General features: G+C 42.1%; 1 protein-coding gene across 1 annotated transcript in view; it reads right to left on the reverse strand.

The window, feature by feature from the left end:
• Positions 1 to 15,668, reverse strand: part of LOC142657207 (clathrin heavy chain 1-like) — a 120,925-nt gene that overhangs the window by 48,394 nt on the left and 56,863 nt on the right. The window lies entirely within an intron of this gene.

Below are 15,668 nucleotides of genomic sequence, written 5' to 3' on the forward strand. Positions count from 1 at the left end.
GATCTTAATTGAAAAAGTCTTAATTTTCCTTTTAATTAAAATAACAAAAAACAAAAACCACAAGAAAAAAAATAATGAATCACACTTTTTAACCCCTTCCCGACATTTGCCGTATGGGTACGCCATGGAAAGCCATGACTTCGCGCAAATTGGCGTACCCATACACCATATGTTTGGCACCGGCTCAGAAGCTGAGCCGGTGCCATCATCGCCACATCTCAGCTGTATCTTATAGCTGACATCCGGCTGTAATGGCGGGGACCGAAATTAGCTTCGATCCCCGCCATTAACTCCTTAAGTGCAGCGCTCAAACGCGAGTGCTGCACTTAAGGTGTTTGCAGCTCATCGGAACCCCAGCAATGAAGTTGCCGGGGTTCCGGTGGCTGCAATGGCGACCGGAGGCCTAATACTGGCCTCCCGGTCTGCCTTTCGCCGAAGCCGGTCAAGATCCGCCCGGCGGCGGAGCCTGATCGGCTTCCGTAGCCGCCGGCAAGATGGCGCCGGCTCAGAAGCTGATCCGGCGTCTTCAGCGGTGGAAGTCAGCTATATGTTACAGCTGACATCCACCTGTAACGGCAGGAACCGGAGCTAGCTCCGATCCCTGTTATTAATCCCTTCGATGCAGCAATCGAAAGCGATTGCTGCATCTTAGCGGTTTCTAGCAGATCGCCAGCCCTGACAGGCAATCAGGAGACACAATGGTCTCCTGCTCTGCCATTACGGCAGCAGATTAGGCCCCGCCGGGAGGCGAAGCTTAATCGGCTTGCTGTCAGTGAATAACTGACAGATCTAATACATTGCACTACGTAGGTATTAGAAAAAAAACATCAGACAGTTGGACCGTCAAGTCCCCGAGTGGAACTTGAAAAAGTGTAAAAAAAAAGTTTGAAAACAATAAAAGTTTCAAGTAATAAAATAAAACACAATCCCCCTTTTTCTCTTATCAAGCCCTTTATTATTGAAAAAAAATAAACCATACGTATTTGGTATCGCCGCGACCGTAACGACCTGAGGTATCAAAATATTATATTATTTATTGCACGCGGTGAACAGCGCAAAAAAAAAAAAAAAACGTAAAAAAACTATACCAGAGTTTCTGTTTTTTGGTCACTTTGCCCTTCAAATATTGGAATAAAAAGTGATCAAAAAGTTGCATGTATCCAAAGATGGTACCTATAAAAACTACAGCTCGTCCCGCAAAAAAAAGCCCTCATACCGCTACGTCTATAAAAAAAATTAAATTAGTTATGGCTCCAATAAGTCAGGAAATAAAACAATATGCAGTTGTGCCGACCTGAGGGGAACATTTCTTCTTCTGTTTCAAGAAGCAATTTATCAAGGACCTAAAATTAGGGAACTAGGAAGGGGAGAGTCCAAACATATCCACTGGAAGCGACGGTGCCCGTATTATACCAGGACAACAATTCCTAGCAAAATTCCCCAAACTGCAAAGGTGCGGAGTGTGGACCAAAAGGGGCAGGACGCCATATATCAGTGCGACACCGGCCTGTGCAGAAAGGATTGCTTCACAGCGTAACACACATCTATGGATCATTTTATTGTTTTTATAACCCCATTATTATACCACCTGACTATGCCCCTGATGTACTCTGCCCAGCTTACATATGCCCCCACATTATAAACGGAAACACCAGCAATACTCAAACAAAACTACTAACAAGCAAAATCCCCTCTCCAAAAGCCAAATGGCGTTCCCTCCCATCTGAACCCTACAGCGGCCCAAACAGCAGTTTCCTTCCACATATATGGCATCGCCATACCCGGGAGAACCCTTTTAACAATTTTTGGGAAGGGTGTCTCCAGTGGCATAAGCTCGACATGACATATTTGCCACTGAAATGGCATATCTAGGGAAAAATATAAAATTTTAATTTGCACCATCCGCAGCGTAATCATTTATGGAACAGACCTGTGGGGTGAAAATGCTCACTACACCCCTTAATAAATGCCTTGAAGGGTGCAGTTTCCAAATGGGGTCACTTCTCAGGGGTTTCTTTTTATTATTTCACATCTGAGCCTCTGCAATTGTGAACCAATACTTTGTAAATCGCCAAATTAGGCCTCAATTTCGCATGGTACTCTCATTCCTGAGCCCTGCCAAATGTCCAGGCAAAAGATTAGGGCCACATGTAGGGTGTTTCTAAAACCGGGAAACACTGTATAATAATTAGAGAGCTGTCTTGTTATGGTGGCACAAGCGGGGTGCCACATATTGGCATATCTATGGAAAAAAAAACATTTTCACTCTGCAACATTGAGTGCACACTAATTTCTACAAAACACCTGCAGGGTTAACATGCTTACTACACCCCTAGGTAAATGCATTGAGGGGTGTAGTTTCCAAAATGGGGCCACTTCTGGGGGGTTTCCACTGTTTTGGTCCCACAGGCACCCAGAAACCAATCCAGCAAAATCTGCACTCCAAATGGCGCTCCTTCCCTTCTGAGCCCTGCCGTGTGCCCAAACAGCAGTTTATGACCACATATGGGGTATTGCCGTACTCGGGAGAAATTGCTTTACAAATGTTGGGTTCTTTTTTTTCCTTTATTTATTGAGAAAATAAAAAATTTTGCACTAAAGCTACGTCTTATTGAAGAAAAAGGATTGTTTTTATTTTCACTGCCCAATTCTACTAAATTCTATGAAACATCTATGGGGTCAATATGCTTACTACACCCCTAGATGAATTCCTCAAGGGGTGTAGTTTCCAAAATGGAATCACTTTTTGGGAATTTTCATTGTTTTGTCCCCTCAGGGGCTTTGCAAATGCGACATGGCCTCTGCAAACCATTCCTGCTAAACGTGATCTCCAAAAGCCAAATAGCGCTCTTTCCCTTCTAAGCCCTGCCGTGTGTCAAAACAGCCGTTTATTACCACATGCGGGGCATTGTTTTACTCTGGAGAAATTGCTTTACAAATTTGGTGGTGCCTTTTCTCCTTTAGTCCTTGTGGAAATGAGAAAAAAAAAAAGCTAAACCTAAATTTTCTTTGAAAAAAAATGTAGATTTTAAATTCTCAGGGCCTATTTCCAATTATTTCTGCAAAAAACCTGTGGGGTCAAAACACTCACTATACCCATAGATCATTTCCTCAATGGGTGTAGTTTCCAAAATAGGCTCATTTGTGGGGGGGTTTCCACTGTTTTGTCCACTCAGGGGCTTTGTAAATGTGACATGGCCTCCGCAAACCATTCCTGCTAAATGTGAACTCCAAAAGCCAAATGGTCCTCCATCCTTTCTAAGCCCTGCCGTGTGTCCAAACAGCCGTTTATGACCACATGTGGGGTATTGTTTTACTCGGGAGAAATTGCTTTACAAATTTTGCGGTGCTTTTTCTCCTTCAGTCCTTGTGGAAATGAGAAAAAATTTGCTAAACCTACATTTTTTTTTTGAAAAAAAATTTAGATTTTAATTTTCTTGGCCTACTTCCAATAATTTCTATAAAAAACCTGTGGGGTCAAAATTCTCACTATACCCCTAGATAATTTCCCAAATGGGGTCACTTTTGGGGGATTTCCACTGTTTTGGCACCGCAAGAGCCCTTCAAACCTGACATGGTGCCTAAAATATATTGTAATAAAAACATGGCCCCAAAATCCCCTAGGTGCTCCTTTGCTTCGGAGGCCAGTGCTTCAGTCCATTAGCACACTAGGGCCACATGTGGGATATTTCCTAAAACTGCAGAACCTGGGCAATAAATATGGAGTTGCATTTCTCTGGTAAAACTTTGTGTTATAAAGAAAATTGGATTAAAAATTAATTTCTGCAAAAAAATATGAAATTTGTAAATTTCACCTTTACTTTGCTTTGCTTTAATTCCTGTGAAAAGTCTAAAGGGTTAAGAAATTTTCAAAATGCTGTTTTGAATACTTTGAGGGGTGAAGTTTTTAAAATGGGGTGACTTTTTGGGAGTTTCTAATATATAAGGTCCACAAAGCCACTTCACATCTTCACTGGCCCCTGTAAAAATAGCCTTTTGAAATTTTCTTGAAAATGTGAGAAATTGCTGCTAAAGTTCAAAGCCTTGTAACGTCCTAGAAAAATAAAAGGATGTTCAAAAAACGATGCCAATCTAAAGTAGACCTATGGGGGATGTTAGTTAGCAACAATTTTGTGTGTTACAACTGCCTGTCTTACAAGCAGATACATTTAAGTTGAGAAAAATGCTAATTTTTTGCTAAATTTTGGTGTTTTTCACAATTAAATACTGAACATCTCGAGCAAATTTTGCCAGTAACAAAGTCCAATGTGTCACGAGAAAAAACAGTCTCAGAATCGCTTGGATAGGTAAAAGCATTCAGACGTTATTACCACATAAAGTGAAACATGTCAGATTTGAAAAATGAGGCTGTCAGAAAGGTCAAAAGTGGCTAAAGAGGGAAGGGGTTAAAACCATTTGAAAATAGGATGAGTATAAATGATCTAAGCGATTCCACACAGCAAATAAAAACGGTCAGTGATAAAGGACAATGGCTGGTCTTAGAAGGCCAGCACAAATATTTAGTTTCAATTCCACAGTCAGAAGTTCAACAAAATCTTTTTAAATTTATTTATTTAATTTTTTTTTAGAGAGAGAACTAAACTCAACTGTATTGGTTATATCATATACAAACATCAAATAAGAAATAGATTTACACAAACCAATTTTCTATCATTCTTATTCAGTCAGTATTTCTTAAAGTGAAAATGGTCTCATAAAGACAACCCCTTTTTAAATAGCTGCAATTCCGGCTCCTCTAACCCCCAAGTGATTGCAGCGGTTATCGCCGGGAGAGGCCTCGCCTGGCTATACATTCCCCTTGCAGCAGCCATCGCAAATGAATTGCCAGCCTTGTAATGCATGGACAAGCCAGGATCTCTTGAGCGGCTCTTTGTTCCGGCTTATAGAAGGGGTCCAGAGAGGGGAACAGCGCATATGGACAAGGGCTGTCTTTATGAGAATCTATTTAAAGAGGGTTTCCATCCAAATCTTAAAATTGGCCTAATACGAGTATTTGAAATTCAGTTTATTTTACTTAAAGATATTAGGAAATGCCTGTAGTTTTGGCAAAGTGACAACAGAAAGTGCTAGATCACCTTTAAAATGAGCTTCTCAGAAACTGATGGTATACGGTCATATTGTCAGCACATTCAATGGCAAAGTAAGGGCGGATTTACACGAACGTGTAATACTTTCGTGCAACGCGCGTGCTTTTCGTGTGTCCGCTGCGTAAAACTCACGACATGTCCTATATTTGTGCGTTTTTCGTGCATCACGCACCCATTGAAGTCAATGGGTGCGTGAAAATCACGCGCAGCACACGCAAGCACTTCCGTGGGACGCGCGTGATTCGCGCAAGAGCAGTAAAAAGTATGAATGAAAACAGAAAAGCACCCCATTTGTTTTTTTGTTTACAAACATCCAAACAGAGTGTCATAATGATGGCGGCTGCACGAAAATCACGCAGCCACGCATCATATGGTGATGATACATGGAGCTGTTAAGTGCCTTTTGCGCGCGCAAAACGCCGCGTTTTTTTTGTGCGCAAAATGCACGTGCTCGTGTAAATCCGGCCTAACAGTTTTCGGGTCTGTTCACAAGCTTCGCTATTGTGGCAGGCAATAATAGCATCATAACAATAACCCAACAGAATCCATTTAAGTCATTGAGTACTGTAGGGCTCCGACGGATCCGTTTTTTCTTTGTTCTGCTCCTATGAGAAGAGCAACGGAAAATCAGAACGCGGATGTGAACGAAGCCTTACCAGTACAAGCAATATGAATGAACTTCCTGTTCCAGTCTGTAAAACCTCTTGTGGTTCTCAGAATGCTGTAGAACTGTTGAAAGCACAGTAGGGGGAAATCTATAAATCTACCTTCTATTGAAAGGGCTACATATCTATAAATATTTTCCAACAACTGATTGATAGAAGTGCTTTCACAAAACCTCTCATGCATGGTACAATTTACAGCCCAATTTCGTATGGTCAACTTTAGCTTGCTAATACACATTTAATAACTGTCATCCATAAAACTAATTTAGACAACAGCTATGTTCCCTCACTCTACCCCACCCCAATGCCACTTATCAGCCTGGGGAACAAGTGATTGGACAGGATAAAAGGTGATAAACAATAAGGCCCCACGCACACGAACGTGCTTTCGGGGCCGCAATTCCCCCGAAAATCCACGGGAGAATTGCAACCCCATTCATTTCTATGGGCCCATGCACACGACCGTGGTTTCCACGGTCCGTGCATGGCCCAGGTGCCTGGACCGCAGAAAGAACAGATATATCATATTACGGCCGTGTTATGCGGTCCAGGCTCATAGAAAATAATGGACGCGGCCATGTGCAAGGCCCGCGATTTGCGGGCGGCTCGCGGGTGACACTCAGTGACCGGCTGACCCGACAATCACGGCCGTGTACATGGCTACGGTCGTGTGCATGAGGCCTAAGTCCTCATGCACATGACCGTAGTGTTTCTCTGGTCCGCAAATTCCCGGACCGTGGTCCCTATTTTGCGGATTAAATGTCATCTGTAGTGCATCCGTGTCTCATCCACAACATGCGGATTGTATAAAAAAGTGCAAGGAAAACTTCGTATCGTCGCTTAACACTTCTGCAAATCCGCAAATTACAGATGTCACACGGAGGTGTATACAGAGTTTCCACTGGCCCACTTCTATGGGTAAGTAGCGAATTTCCTGGCCGTAATAAGACATATCCTGAGTTTCTGCGGCTCATATTTGCGGTACTGGAAGGAACTGTGAAAACCACGGTCGTATGCACGGTGGCATAGCAATCAATGGGTTTGCGGGTGAATTGCAGACGCAAAAACACGTTCGTGTGCATGAGGCCGAAGGTCTCCTGCACACGACCGTAGTGATGTACACGGGCCGTGACTTGCGGCTCGGACGGTCGCGGAGTGTCACCAGCGGCAGCCCGCAAATCACAGGCCGTGCACATGACCGCGTGCATTAATTTCTACGAGCCTGGACCGCAAAACATGGCCATAATAAGATCTGTCTGTTCTTTTTGCGGTCCAGGCTCCTGGGCAATGCACGGACCGTGGAAACAACGGTCGTGTGCATGGGCCCATAGAAATTAATTGCTAGTGAAAAAATTGTCAATAAATTCAATATTTATTTGTGAAAAAACATCTAAATTTAGAGAAAATTTGCAAAAATTACCATTTTCTGAAATTTAAATCTACCTGCTTGGAAGACAGATAGTATTACCACACAAAATACTTACTAGTTTATATTTCCCATATGTCTACTTTTTATTTGCATTGTTTTTTTGAACATTCTTTTATTTTTTTAGGACGTTACAAGGCTTAGAACTTTAGCAGCAATTTCTCATATTTTTAAGAAAATTTCAAAAGGCCATTTTTTCCGGGACCAGTTCAGTTCTGAAGTTAGTTTGGGGGCCTTATATATTCGAAAGTCCCCATAAATCAACCCATTTTGAAAACTGCACCCCTCAGAGTATTCAAAACAGCATTCAGAAAGTGTTTTAACCCTTTAGGCATTTCAGAGGAATTAAAGCAAACTACAGGTGACATTTACAAATGTCATTTTTTTTTTTCAAAATTCATATGTAATACATTTTTTCTGTAACACAGAAGGTTTTTCCCAAGAAATGCAACTGAATATTTATTGCCCAGATTCTGCACTTTTTAGAAATATCTCACATGTGGCCCTAGTGTGCTAATGGACTGAAGCACAGGCCTCAGAAGCAAAAGGAGCACCTAGGGGATTTTGGGGCCTCCTTTTTTTGGAATATATTTTAGGCACCATGTCAGGTTTGAAGAGTTCTTGTGCTGCCGATACAGTAAAAAAAGAGAAAAAGTGACCCCATTTTGGAAACTGCACCCCTCAAGGAATCTTTCTAGCCATATAGTTAGCATTTTGACCCCACAGTTGTTTTGCGAAATTGATTTGAATTTGTGTGTGAAGATGAAAATCTACTTTTTTTCTGAAAAAACATAGAAATTTAAATTTTTTACAAGGAATAAAAGGAGAAAAAGCACCACTACATTTGTAAAGCAATTTCTCCCGATTACGGCAATACCACATATGTGGTAATACACTGCTGTTTGGACCCACAGCAGGGCTCAGAAGAGAAGGAGCGTCATTTGGATTTTGGAGCACGGATTTTGCTGGAATAGTTTTCAGTGCCATGTCGCGTTTGCAATGCCCTGAAGGGACCAAAACCGTGGAAACCCCCCAAAAGTGACCCCATTTTGGAAACTACACACCTCAAGGAATTCTTTCTAGGGGTGTGATCACTTTTTTAACTCGATAATTTTTTTTTGCAGAATCTTGTGGATATCTGGCGTGAAAAAGAACATTTAAAAAATTTTCACAACTGCTTCATTTATATGACAGATTTTTCAGACACAGAGAATGCAAGTGAAGAAAAGCACCTCAACATTTATTGGCCCATTTGTACCGAGTTCAGAGATACCCCCCAAAGTGGTCCAAATATGTTGTGTGGGCACATGGCAGTGCTTGGAATTGAAGGAGGAGCCTTAGATTTTCAGGGCCCAAGTTTTGCATGATCTTTGAAGAGACTGAGCCCCCATAATGATGGAAAACACCCAGAAATGACCCCATTTCAAATACTACACCCCTCAAGGAATTTATCTAGGGGTGCCATCACTTTTTTGACCGCACAGTTTTTTTTGCAGAGTCTTGTGGAAATCTGGTGTGAACAAAATGAATTAACATTTTTTCACAAATGCTTCATTTATAGGACAGATTTTTCAGACACAGAGCATGCAAGTGAAGAACAGCACCTCAATATTTATCAGGCTATTTCTTCTGAGTTTAGAAATACCCCCAACTTGGCACTGATCTGCTGTTGCTGGACATATGGCAGGGCCAGAAACTATTGGAACACCACAAGAATTTTGAGGCCTTATTTTACTTGGATGATTTTTGGGCACGCCATGTTTGCATAGGCATAAAAAATTGTGAAGATACTACACGGTATTACAAATCCTAGGTATTCCTCTAGGGGTATAATTGGCATTTTTAGTTTTGTTATGGAGGGGATGTTCAATTTTTAAATGGTGAGATGGTTATGGTAAGGGGCTGTAATTGTAAATGAAAGGGACGATAATTATAATTGAAAGGGGGAGATACAAATATAATTTAGAACTCCAGAGAGGTGTGATATATTTATTTGGAAGCACGCCTTTATACATAGTCCATAGTGGGTGGGACAGGTGTTACACTGGTATGTCGTGTCTCTTCTTATGCCTCTTTTGGCACAGACACGACACCTTTTCTGGGGGCGCTTTCTTTTTTCTGTGGACGGCACTTCACCAGGAAAGTGCTGCCCTGGAACTATCCTGGGGACATCACTACTTGCAGGGGTAGAACTTTCCCCTACCTCTGCCACATTCCCAAAGAGAAGGGATTTGATTACCTTCTCCTGGTACTCCAGCTATGTCCCCTCCTGACCAGTGCTCCTGTATATAATAAAAGGAGTTGTACAATGTCATTTGGACAAAGTACATCTCCAATTTTTTGTACCAAATTTTTGATTTCCGCATGCCATCGTACGGCTTGAGCATCTGGTCAGAAAGGTCCACTCCCCCCATGTATTTGTTATAGGCCTGGATGCAGACAGGCCGTGACGTGGTGGTGGGTGTTACACCACGCACAGGGACAAGGGAGCAGGTGGCGTCCTGAATGGATATCAGCATTAGGACATCCTTCTTGTCCCTGAATTTAAAAAAAAAAAGGACCCCTTCGCGATGGAGCGCCCTGCTCTCCCCACGCTGCAGGGGTTGACGGAGAAGGGTTTTTGGGAGCGGTCTCTGTTTTTGCGAACCGCCCCACATGCCACTGTTTTTTGCTCCACCAGGCATTTGAACAGGGGTACACTTGTGTACCAGTTGTCTATATACAAGTGGTACCCCTGATTAAACAGTGGGTGCAGGAGGTACCAGACAATCTTCCCAGTTGTGGTCAGGACAGATGGACAGTTTGGGGGCTCAATCTGTCTGTCCCTGCCCTCATATATTCTAAAAGTATGTGTGTAGCCCGACAACTTATAGATCTTGATCCCATATCTGGCACGTTTGTTGGGCAAATACTGCCTGAACTTCACCCTTCCCTTGAAATGCACCAGGGACTCGTCAATGGCAATTTCTCTTCCTGGGTTATAGGACGACGAAAATGTTTGGGCCGAATGGGAAGTAAGGGGTCTAATTCTATAGAGTCGATCGAAATTGGGGTCATTCTGGGGGGGGGGGGCACTGGGATTACCATTGGAATGTAAGAATTTTTGGATTGCCTCAAAACGAGCCCTGGGCATTGTGGTGCGGTATAAGGGTCAGTGGTACAAAATATCCGTGGACCAATAGGCCCTCATCGATGGTTTCTTCGTTAGGCCCATAATTAGGACCAATCCCCAGTACTGCAGCATTTCTGCTTTGTCGGTGGGATGCCACCTGTATGGTCTGGCATAAAAACTTTCGGGGTTGACAGCAATAAATTGTTGAGCGCAAAGGTTTGTTTGCTCAACAATTTTGTCCACAAGGCTGTCCGAAAAAAAGAGCTTGAAAAATTCAATTTCGGACAGCCCTGCTGTCTGAACTTGGACCCCTGTAGCAGCAGTAAAGTCCGGTACTTGGGGGTAACCAACTGGGTTCAGGTGCAGGTGTAACCTGAACACTAACCCTCCTGCAACTGCGAGGAGGTTCATCAGTGTCGCTTGAGGAGGACGACAGAACAAAAGCGGACCCAGCATCACTCGCAGTATCTGTGTCCGATGCCAGCATCTCATACGCCTCCTCTGTAGTAAAGGTTTTGCGGGCCGTTTTTATTATTTTTACTAACTGTATATGTGGACTTGTATACAAAAGTGCTGTATACAACAAATGTATAATATAACTTTTTTTGTCTTGTACACTAATATATTTTTTTTGTTTTTTTATTTTATGACACAAACTCTCACTAACACCTGACAAAAAGACTGACTAACTGACGCGGACTGACTGACTAAATTGACGCTGACTAACACGGACTAAAGTACACTGACAAAAAGACGACGTCTAACTGACGCTGACTGACAATCACACACTGACTGATGCTAACTGACGCTGATTGACTGATGCACTGATCTAACACTAACGTATGCTAATTTTTTTACATTTTCTGACACTAAAACTGGCTAACGGTGACTAAACTACACTGACAAAAAGACGATGACTAACTGACGCTGACTGATTGACAAACAGACGGTCTTACACGGACTAAATTGACGCTGACTAACACTCACTAAACTTTTTTTTTTTTTAGAGTTATATGATAAAAAAAAAAAAAAAAGAGCTCAGAAAAAAAACTCCCTTATAGACTGGGAGAGGAAGGGAGGGGGTGATCACAGTTAAAGGCTGTGATGAAGGGGTTAATGGGTGATTTTTGGGATTATTTTTTTTCACTTCTCTCGACGTCTACAGGCTCCGATCTCCTTAACTTCCTGACTCCAACAGGAAATCGGAGCCTGTGACGTCGTTCTTTTAAGATACTAAGCTCTGATTGGAAAGTCTGAACAGACTAACCAATCAGAGCGATCTCCAGCAAGGGACCGCTTTCATTGGTCCTTTGTAGTCTGCCCGGACATCAGGGCAGACAGACTGTAAAGTTAACCGCCGCTGCGGTGTTGCGTCGCGCGGCGGTTAACTGATAAAGCGCAGCCGTAACTGCACGTCAAGGTGCGCGAACGAACTGCCACATTGACGTGCATTAACGGGAAGGTGCAGGAAGGGGTTCATGAAGATGAAGGATTCCTACATAAAATTAATTGTTCGTCAAATTGTAAAAGGTAAACCAGACTTCTTGCATGCAACTTTACTGGGGTACACGTTTACATGTGAAAATGGTGGTGGTGCACGTACAATAATTGTAATATACGCATTCATTTTTAGGATTGAAACGACTTTGTGCATCAGGAATTGTTTGTCATTGGTAAAAGTTTTTTTTCAAAGGAATCTCTCAACAGAAATGTAAAAAAATAAATAAAAAAAAACACGCTACCCAAATCTTCATTCCAGGTAACGATTTAAAGCATGTAGAAATTATTGTGCCACGATACTACTTGGCCATAGCCAAGGCCCTTCTGAGCCTGAAGCATTTGCAACCACATAATGCCTCTCAGTCAATGAGGCCAAGGGGCACATTGACAGAAAACATGTGTTTTAAATTGGAAAAGGCTATGTTCACACCACGTTCAGGCTATACTTTTGGCCGGTACGAATTGGCAAACTTTTTTGCCAATTGCATTGGAAAGTGTAGGAGACTTTCCTTTACAATACAAGTGTATTGAACACAAAAGTATGCCATGCTTTATCAGCCCCATTTATAAAAACCAGTGCAGATGAAATGTGGAGCAGTTACCCACAGCAACCAATTGACTGCTTACATTTTCTATATTGCATTGGAAAAATAAAAGTTGGAATCTGATTGATCGGTATGGCTAAATGCATGAGGTCCATTTATCTGCCAGAACTTTAGGTCTTACTTGAAGGTTCTACAACAGCAGATTTCTAGTATCTGCGGTTTGTAATGGGAAAAAAAAATAAAAAATCTCAGTTCACCTAGTTTTTATCAGGACTATATGATCATGTCATGGCAAGTCTGGTCAATGTATTTTTTCTAGTTGAATAATGCCTTGAAAAAACTATTTTGGGCTTCGTAGACCCCAAGATTTATTAGATTTGAGCATGCCCCAGCTATTAATATACAGTGAAGTGCAAATCTGTAATAGGCATTAACAGGGTATTTCCATCTTTAGTCATGACATATCGCTAGGATGTGCCAGTACTTTATGATCATTGGGGGTCTGACTCAACAAAGTGGGAACTGCAGCAAACCCCCCCATTGGGGCTGGCTGCAGTCCTATGCATAGCCGAGTGGCTGCAGCTCCGCTGTGCAGGGAAAACCTAGATGGGGACGCATCACTAAATCAGCGCAGCAGACCCTTCACTCTCAGGATAGTGGGGGTTCCAGAGGTCACAACCCCACCAACCAAAGTGATGAAATTCTAGCTATATTGCCATCACTTTATAAGATGGGAGTACCCCTTTAACAAACAATTTTTCTAGAACGGCTGAAACAGCCTCCCATTGATTTCAATAGAAGGCAGAGGCTATTTTTTTCAACTGCGGAATTTAGCCACTCTCGGTAAAAAAGAAAAAAGCGGACTACTCTTTCTTGCCGCGGTTCCGCCTCTGCCCTCCCATTGAAATCAATAGGAGGCAGAGAAAGCTATTTCTGCTGCCTTTTTTACTTGGGGCGCTCAATGGCCGCGGGCGAAAAACCCTGCGAAAATCGCGGCAAGAATTTGCAGGCAGGTCAAAATCTTTCAGATTTTTCTGCCTGCAAAAAAAAAAAACTAGTTGAGAAATGGGCCTAAAAGACACACTACCGATCAAAGTGCAGCTATGGCATTTAGCTACATCATGTAAAGCTTTAGGAGGTCTTATAATAATAATTTATAAAAAAAAACATAAAAAAATTCCACCGCCATCTCCCACAGGTCTTCTACACATGAAAGGACTTTCTACTAAAAGTATTCAATGGAATTTGGCTCCGTCCCAGGGAACAGCAGGCCGACGAGAGATCCCATAATGGAAGTAATGCAGCAACATGACCCAAGCCAAACTTCACCTGCTGAGTGACGCCATGCTCCATACTAGGAAAACGTAAAATGCATTTCCAACAAATCGGGATAAGGTCATGAACTTAAAACATTTAATATGACCAAGGTTACAGATTATATCATTAATTTAGTTACAAAAATCTATATCCATTTACTAGACACTAGTGAAAAAAAAATATATTCTCATGAGGAAACTTATATGAAAAACCTAAAATGATTAAAAAGCATTAATATGTCATCATTAGTAAGAATATATATATATATATATATATATATATATATATATATATATATAAATATCTCATTTACAAGCCTCAGTCACTTTCTCGATGCACGGGGTCGATCTATACGCTACTAAAATATAGCAAATACTCAGCCTTTCTTCCCGTGTTCAGCTACCCTACCATTCCCAGGATTTATTCTTAGAACTCATCCTTACTAGAAAGTTTGAAGAATAGGTGATGCTGTACGAGGAATTTCAAACTAGAGTATGACAGTGGTGAGATCTGCAGAATACAAGCAGTCTGTATTTTGGTAATTGAACTGAACAGAGATTTGAGGAATTAGTATTTGTCGTATACATCATGGTTCGTGTAAAAACAGAACCCATGAGGTTACAGTGTTCTTTTAACAAACTTATACAGATTTTACAGAAAATTTTATATTTGTTAGCAGTGAATATTAGTCACAACAATAAAAATAAAACTGCTAAGCATTTTAGAGCTATCCTTCCATACCCAGATTAGCTCTTCCCTTTCATGCCAGCTGAAGTCCAGAAGATAAAGAAAGTGCATATAGTTTCTGGAAGAGTAGAACTAGAAGTTGATAAATCAATCAAAATACAAGAAAATGTGACACCCAGGCTTGTGCATTACCTGGAAGTTATATCTCCTATAGTGTTTCCTCCTACCTCCACTGACAGAATGTAGGCACAACAAACAGCACCTGTAATATGCGATAGGGAAAGTAGCTCTGGGGAATTTGATTTCCCCGCACCTGCTCTCCCCTAATGGCAGAACTATGGCATTACAGGATATGCCATTAAATGTCTGATAGATGAGGGTCCCAGCTCTGGGAAACACACCAATATCGGGAACGGGGTTACCCAACCCTTGTCCCGCCAGATGCAGCAGCCGCAGAATCCAGGAAGGGATTAGTGGAGAGAGTGTCTCGCATGCGCTCTCCATTCTGTTGTATGCTTGTTACTAAAACAGCCGAGTATGCACGACCCTCTCCCCTCTAGTCCCTGTATTGTGCAGCCAGCAGCCGTCACACCAGGCAAAACAGGGATCAGGACACCCCCAGTTATCGATATAGGTTCGGGTCCCAGAGCTAGAACACGCGTCTATCAGACATTTATAGCTTATTTTGCGATATGCCATAAATGTCTAAGATGGGAAAATCCCTTTAAGATAATATTTATGCATAACACTATACTCGTGAGCAGAAGGCTCACTTTTTCTGGCCCCCTGGAACTTGTGTCATTTAGTGGATTCAATTGTACCCACTATAAATGTGTCGCATTTTACTCAAACTTTCCTTATATTAAGACTTGAGTCTTTATAAATTCCAGCGGAAATGTTTTAGTAGTACGGGTCGTATTGAAGACCTCAGGTGACTTTAAAATGTTGCACAGTTATAAGATGCCACCTTTGACACAAGTCAGTTAGCACTTTGCGGGGGAACTCACTGCAGCAGTAAAATGGCAGAAATCTTCACTTTGTGCCCCCATATAGATGTTAGGCCCTGTTTATGCCCCCATATAGAAGGTAGGCCCCCAGTTTGTAACCCCATAAATTTAGTGCCGTCTGTAGATAGTGCCACACAGCCCACTCCTCCCAGGTAGTGCCACACAGCCCACTCCTCCTAGGTAGTGCCACACAGCCACCCTCCCTGTAGGTAGTGCCTTTGTGGTTTCCTCTAGGAGTGGAATCCAAAGCCAGAGCATTGCCGACACTGGCTGGGGTTTCAGCTTCAGGAGAAATCCCTGA

Source organism: Rhinoderma darwinii, chromosome 1 (assembly GCF_050947455.1).
Source record: "Rhinoderma darwinii isolate aRhiDar2 chromosome 1, aRhiDar2.hap1, whole genome shotgun sequence".
Taxonomy (NCBI): Eukaryota; Metazoa; Chordata; class Amphibia; order Anura; family Rhinodermatidae; genus Rhinoderma; species Rhinoderma darwinii.